Source organism: Varroa jacobsoni, unplaced genomic scaffold, assembly GCF_002532875.2.
Source record: "Varroa jacobsoni isolate VJ856 unplaced genomic scaffold, vjacob_1.0 scaffold_1102, whole genome shotgun sequence".
NCBI lineage: Eukaryota > Metazoa > Arthropoda > Arachnida > Mesostigmata > Varroidae > Varroa > Varroa jacobsoni.
In genome coordinates, this window is record NW_019214004.1 from 100,464 (window position 1) to 108,215 (window position 7,752).

Below are 7,752 nucleotides of genomic sequence, written 5' to 3' on the forward strand. Positions count from 1 at the left end.
ATATATAGGGATACATTGGAGTTCAGTACATGTCGATATTTTCGTGTTATTACACAGAAACGTACGTTGATGAAATAATTTAAATGTAGGTTCTATGGAAACAGTTTACGATACGAGAACATATGCTAGTTAACGTTGTTACTAGTTCGCGTTGCCGTACATTTGTTGTTTTTTCGTTATTCTATATTCTCTCAGTCTTTTGCTGCCACTGTCAACAATGTTTCGAACACGATTTGACGTGACAGGTACCGAAACAGTCATCTGTCACAACTAGATAAACTAGATGGGTTACACGTCAGGCCAATAAACATATATATATATATATATACATAGAAAGGAAGTACGCAAAAAATGTTCAGATAATACGGACAAAAGTCAGTGATGCGGCATGAAAAGTTGAAAAGATCAAGCGACGCGCGGCGGATGCCAGCTGAAATATCGGATTTGCATGACTATGTTCGTTAACGAAAATACTCTAACTTATTCGTAGTACGAGTACCGATGAGTTCCCCTTGGCATAGTTAAAACAGACATGAAATCCAGACAGTTAAAAAAATAAAAACCACTCTTCTAAGATAAATTTCCGGAATACACGTAAACAATCCAAGGGGTAACTCTTTGAACATATGTAGTATACCACACGTGCCCCGCTGGTTGCTGGGTCGCGAGTAGGTTAGTTTACCGATGGGCCCGCCCCATTCTTGGCGAGGCGTCTTGCTGATAATCGACTCATTATGAACTAAAGTTGGAGAGCTATTACAAGTCGCCTGATTGAGCCTTCTACTCGTACCTGAACAGTACTAGTTAGCCCTAGAGGGAGAAACAATTGTGGCACGCACGCTTATTCACTTTAGAATATAGCTAAAGATTAAGGAAATAAGGGGATTTTTCCGGCGTAGATTTTACCGAAGAAACGATTCAATGTTGCGCATTATATTGTGTGACATTGGCCGAAATCGGTCTTTGTTTTTTTTCAATTGCTCTACTTACGGGAAGGGTAACGAAGCACGGGTGAGTTGACTTTGATATTGTAATACAAACAGTTGTTATCATAAAGAACAATAGGACTCTCAGCGAATTAGGACTGCGACAAAAAAAATTGATAATTTTATTCACGAAATCGTTTCCATAAAACAACTGATTTTAAAATTTCTCTGGCGCCTAGAGGCTGGAGTGAATACCTGTTAACAAAAAACTAACGATTGTTAAGTCGAGTCGATATTCAACATGCTTCGCTACACAAAGTTTATACGCTTTTGTTTTTGCCTTAATATAAAATTGGATATTAACATCCTTTGTTCTAAATTTTCATTGGAAGGCGTCGATCCTATTCCGCATCATGAGCATTCATGATGAGCCAAATATAAGATTTTTAACGAGATTATCAAGAGCGCCTCTTCTATATATTCTAATATACATTTTCATTACTTGGCCCTCAGCCTTAAATTTATTAAGCACGTATCCTTGCGTATTCTAATTGAAAAAGCTAGCTAGCCGCTTAAGCTAACGTTGTTCTGAGTTGTAGCAAACTACTCTTTTATCATATCAGTGGTATTTTTGCGTTTTACGCTGACCTTTTTGTCGTCCCGCGTCATTTATCTAAAACAACGGTTTTAGCCTGGTGAGCAACTGCTAGACGGCCCCTATTGCTTGTACTGCCCTATTCATGCGGCAAGAACCCCATCGCTGAGCGACGCTATGTAAGATAATTAAGCCTGGCAATTACAATCTGACAGCTCGGTCGCACTAACTGCGAAGGTCTTCCGTGCTATACCGTCTGCCAGCGCGGACCTCTGTGGTCATTCGTCGATGCATCTAATTCTCTTGATCTCATAGGAATTTCGGTGGCGTCCGTCAACGTACACGCAATACTGACTCGAATTTAATAGCCGCTTTCAGTGGCGCTGCACTGAATGTAACAGTAGCACGTTGCCAAAGCGTCTCTAAGGCAAGCCTTTCTTCATTGATAAGTAAGGCATTTGTCCTGAAAACGAGAGGAGAGTGGTAAACACCTAAAGGTTGGATTAATATTACACAAGTTTGTGACAGCGGACTTTGTCGTTTACCGCCGATTCCGCCATTTCGTCATGGCTATGTTAACCTTTGACTTTCCTCTTCGAATCGGATGTGATCGCACTAACGTTTCTCCTGTACGTATATCAATTTACTACTTAATAATTGAGCGAAAGACCAGCCTTATTTATCTATGCCCCTTGCGACTGATTACGGATTCGGGTCCATGCATAGAGAAAGTGTTAATGAAGTCGCGTGAATCAGCCTCTCCTTAGTCCGGCCAAACTGCGAGCGACTAGGGTTAATTCGTACGTATATATTTTTTTGGTGCTTATCATCATTACTGAATTTCATCAAATTTGTATATATGATCACTGTGTTGAACCACACCGTGTTAAAACGGTGATGGCTGGCTTCGAGATCACTACCCGAGACTCGATCATACATTACTAACTCGAGGCATGATATTTCATTTTATCCACCAACTATATCAATTTATGTGTTTACCTTATTCTTGTATTTTGGGAATAGGTTCAGCATTGGTCACCACAACGGGGAGACGAGGGTACATGTTGTTCAGCTAAGACAAATACTGTATCATTGAGTTGATCGATTGTTATGGTGATTCAGCACGATTTCGGACGGTTGGCATTTCACAGCACGAAATGATGTGTGCCGGTTCGAGACCTAGACCATTTCAAAGGTCTGAAAGTTTGTTGACAAAGGCGTCACCACTGCACTACAATGGCGGCGGTAGGTTGGTGCCAGTTGAATTTCCGGCGAGGCTTCCGTGACGATCGGTGAACGTTTACGCCTGCGTTGTTCGAGGCGCCTGCGTTCTGGACAGAATAGGACCAGTCCTATTATTCTATCTAATTATTCTAAATTCTAATGCTGGCAGAAAGGGCTGGCACGTAATAACGTTACGCGTGTAACAATTTTTTATGACGGGAGTTCTTCGGCAACAATTAACATCAATTCGATTACTCAACAATCACAATCATCGTACTGATAACAACCATGAAAATACTAATAATTCATTTCTTACCTGATATTGATAGTATTGAAGACCGTTCCTACTTCCTACTTTGTTTCTGATAAGCTATCCAAGCTTCGGAGGAGGAGGTTCATAGTGCCTAACTTGTATTCATATATCGCAAAACAAAAATCGGCATCCGTCTAAATACGTGTAACACTACTATCGAAGCCGCGTAATTACTCAAACAATACCGTTGATTTGGCCATCCTCAACGCCTCTTTTCCGTCCGCTATCGTTTCCTGCACATTTCAATGGCCACGCGTGTCTTTGAGGTCTGTCAGAAACGGTGTCGTAATGGGCACATCATCGGCAAATTACGATTTTTCGCATCCAAGCGAAATCTACCTATACACCCGTAGTATATGTACATTTCTACCTGGCATCGAAAAATGCCTGGCGTTTGAAGCGTGTTCGTTCAGTCTTAATCATCGGACGATCGAGGGCGTTCGTTCATCGTTGCTTTCCGGCGTACAGCATCAGTTATTACAGCGAAAAGCAGACAACGAATATACACATAGTACGAGCTCTGTTGAGCGGCTGTTGGCAGCCCTATTTTTCCACTCAGATTTCTCGAAAACGTTCAATATAAGAACAATTCTTGGGGTCTAGCGCATACTTGTTTGGCCATACGTGTGTCTCATAGCAAACCTACCATACGAAGAGCACTTAGTGTCGCTACGGCACTCGACCGTTGCGCACTAAGAGACAGCTGAAGCGAAACGGTAACTATAATCGAGAAAGGATTTTCTTCTTTAACAATAAAGTTCTTCGTAGTTATCAATCAGCAGCTACTTACAACGGCTCCGAATAGCTAGTAACCCCTCGCCGCTGATGTGGTACCGCTTCATGTGTGATGCGGTAGCTGTACTATCAGTGGCAATTTCTAGCCACCAACAAAAATCGGCTTACCCCTGGGTGGGGCACAAAGCACCTCTCCTGTGATTGTACTGTACTACTCACACGGCAAGCCGCCTCCCGTCTGAGCTAATCTATCGAGGAGACAAATAATGCGGTTTGGAATGAATTTTTATAACGGTTGAGTATATAGACTGTCTCTGTCAAATGTCGTCGTCTTGCCATGATTGACTGAGAAGTCTATGGCGGACTGAAATGAGTACCACGAAGTATATGCGGAATCAACTAGCGGATAAAAGCGACCGGGTTGCTATTGCGCGGTGCAACACGGTAGTGATGAAGTCCTTATTGGCGCGAATTCTAAGAGGAGGGCAAGAAGTATCCATCAGAATGATTGCATGTGATCGATGTCTGAAGAAGGTATGACTATTGGGTAATAAATTATGTCTCATTAGAAATTGTCTGTCTATGTGGGTAGATAAGTGTATTGATCAACGTCGCCTTGGGTGGATCAATAGATACTATATGTATGAGTGTTAATTAGGTTCAATGAAGTATTGAGAATGATTTTTTTAAAAGGTAGCTTGATTCATTGATTGTAGTGGATACATTGTATCATTCCAGAACTGTATATTACAGAAAATCGAATTGCCCCAGGTTAGCTGAATGTTTTCGTATGTGTACGTAAATCTGAACCGCGCAACATTTTAATAACGAAGTTTGGATCACGCCAGGAGGCGGCAAATGCGTGCTCTCTCTGTCCTGCAGTTTTGCCTAAACATTTTGCTAGAACGTTTAAGTTCGTTCACCTTTCGGACATTTTAATTATACATGGCAACGCTACGGTGTGATTTTTGCGATCTAATTTATACGGAGTACAAATGCTGTCTGTAGCAGGTTTTGGCTTGAACGACTCCGCCACAGTCATCGCCTAAATCATTTCTCTTCAAGCGAAAACTGATGGGGTTAACTGGCATATAGCATGCAAGCATAAGTGAGATCCTTACATGGGTTGAATAATTTAATAATAATAATAATAAGGCAGGACGCAACACAGCGCTTCCAATAGAATAAACGGAACGAATTTCGGTAATATGGGCCTTGGGCCAAATTGTTTTTTACTCTGCTCAATCAGAAATATGAAGTGTGAATAGTATATGTACGGCTATTGAATGGTAGTTGAAAAAAAAAAAAATGTTTCTCGTCTTTTATGCCCGGCATCCCGCTTGTCTTTCATGCCGCTAGACATAACGACCGGCAACTGGCCCGTCCCAGTGCGAACTATGTAGTGTCCCTATTTGAATCTAGACCTCCACGTGTCCTTAGGTTCCGCAGGTAAACACGTTACCCACCGCTTTATGATGGTTCATGTATAGTAATGGTTGAACTATAGAGTTTTTCTTTATTACTAAACCCCTAGTAAACCCCTTGTAAAGCAACTACTAACTCCGGTATGCTGCTATTATAGGATTAATTTCCGGTACGCGACTATTACGGTCAGAAATACAAACAGTATCAATTTTTTTATGGTACACCGTCCATGAAAGGTTATTTATAATGGATACGTCTTTTTCACGCTTGGCCGTGTAATTTACTTTAACTTCTGTATATTTAGATATATTTTAATACTAGAAAATGCTTTGTGCCTTGGTACCGGTTTATAAGAGACAAACCAGTGATTACTTAAAACAAATACTTACTATTGTATTTACTGTGAACTATAGAACATTCTTCTCACGGACACAGGTTAGCTGCGTCTATTAAGCCTAGTAAAATTATGTCTTATATAAATTGTATATAAAGTTTAAATACGACTTTTAGGTGAGGTGAATTTTTCTTGTCAGTAGTATCCTTTACAGTCCTGCTACTCTGACAGATGTCGAATGAAGAACCCACTGTGAAGAACAATAAATTTGTATTTGGTAGAAAATACGACGTCCATAATAAAATGCCAATTATACCTTTCGGCCAGGCTTCACACATAATCTTGCAAATATCTATCTTGTCTGTTGCAGGTAAGTCACGAGGCCCGAGGAGATTCCGCATTAGCCGGTTGGCGCAGCGCGGCTAATTTGAGAGGCCACAATACCTCGTATGGTAGGTCGCTCAGATAGTCGTAGCTATGTAGCATTTCGTTTACTATGAGAGAACGACGAGACTTCTAGTTTTAACCGGTGCAGTGTTCCACAATCTGATTGCTCTGTTTGCTAACGCAAAAATCTGGCAGCACTTCAGATTCAACGTTGCTTGTATTGGTCGCCAGTCAACTGAGTAGAATCTGAAGATCTACTAGAGGATACAACAAGCTTTTTTATTGCGGAAAGTATACTTACAAGCGAACGCGATCTTTCGCTGCTAACAAGAAGGCCTATACGAATTTGTTTTCCAGAGACATTACGACGACTTTGAGCATCGGTAAAAAAAAAAAAAAAGAAAAAAAAAAAAGGTTTATTTATTTATCTTGTATGGCACAGTTATACCTCTGTCCATCCGACGACTTGTCATCATCTACCGACTACATAGTTACCTACGTCAAATCTATCAGGCGTTTGCATAAATTCACAACAGCTTACTGTGTTGATCTTCATACGATTTGTTCTGTAACAGAGTTATGGTAGAAATCGTTTTGAAAAGTTACTATTTAGCTTAAGTTCATAGCAGTTTAGTGTTCTCAAGTTAGCCACCCATTGCGATATTACAACGGCTAAGCCTTGCAAGTGATTACGTGGGCTCAGGCCACATCACGCAGTCGATCAATGTGACACATTTCTATTTAGGCTAAGCAAACAATATAGTACAATCGGAGCGAAGTCATGTGGTAGTGTTCAACTATTTCCCATAGAAATCCTTTTGTTCATACAAATAATTCGGTTCTAAGTATCAGCTAGAACAGAGAGAGAAAGTACGGCTGAACTCACTGTTGTAATTCTTGCCGCGGCCACAAAAATCGAAGGATAAGATATTTGCAAAACGTGGGACGACGTTGTAACTCGCGCGGCAGACGTTATACGCGCGTACACTTATGCTGCGTCACGGGCTTTGTGAATATTTGCAGTATCCTTCTATAGTTAAGGGATCTGCTTGCTCGCACATCTATAGCGTAGATACTTTATCGGATAATTTAGTATCATGTTATATGCTTACGTTAACTCTACCAGCTGTTCCCACGGCAGTGATGACCAATGTTCCCGGTTGTTCCCACCGCATAACATGAAGCGTCAGTCATCCTATGTCACAAACCCAACTTGTCTCCGGCTCGAAATCATGGACTGGAGACTGAGTAGAGTTCTAGCAGATCGGACTTTAGATGGCAATTGAGCCACAGTGTTACGCGGCATGCCGTTGCGTCTGTCAGTTCCGGCGTTATACGTTATAGTGGGACGAACCCTGGTGGGAGGTTTCGTTCAAATGTTTTCTCTCGGCTTCGACTTCGTCTTGCGATTTTCAGGCTACCTCTGTCATTGTCACAGCAGTGGGGTCTGAAAGTGAATCAACTGCTAGCGGAACATACGACCGTCGACATTGGCGAGCGACTCGATGGGATCTGGGGATACGGCTCACAACAGTTGATTATGAAAGGAAACTGGCTAAGAGACAGAAGCGACAGATGTTCATAGCGGCGCGAAACGCGAGATAGCTGCGTGTCTTGAACGGCCTACGACTGTACTGGCTGCTGCGAGTCTATTATTAGTAAGCGATCGACAAATGGAAGGGGGCAGGTGTTTACTTTTTTTTTTTTGCTGTTGATGTTAGTCTTAGCTCGTACTGGTAGCGCTGCAGGGGAAAGTTGACGCCATCGAAGAAACAGAACGCAATCAGGACACCTCCAGTGATCGAAATAAAAA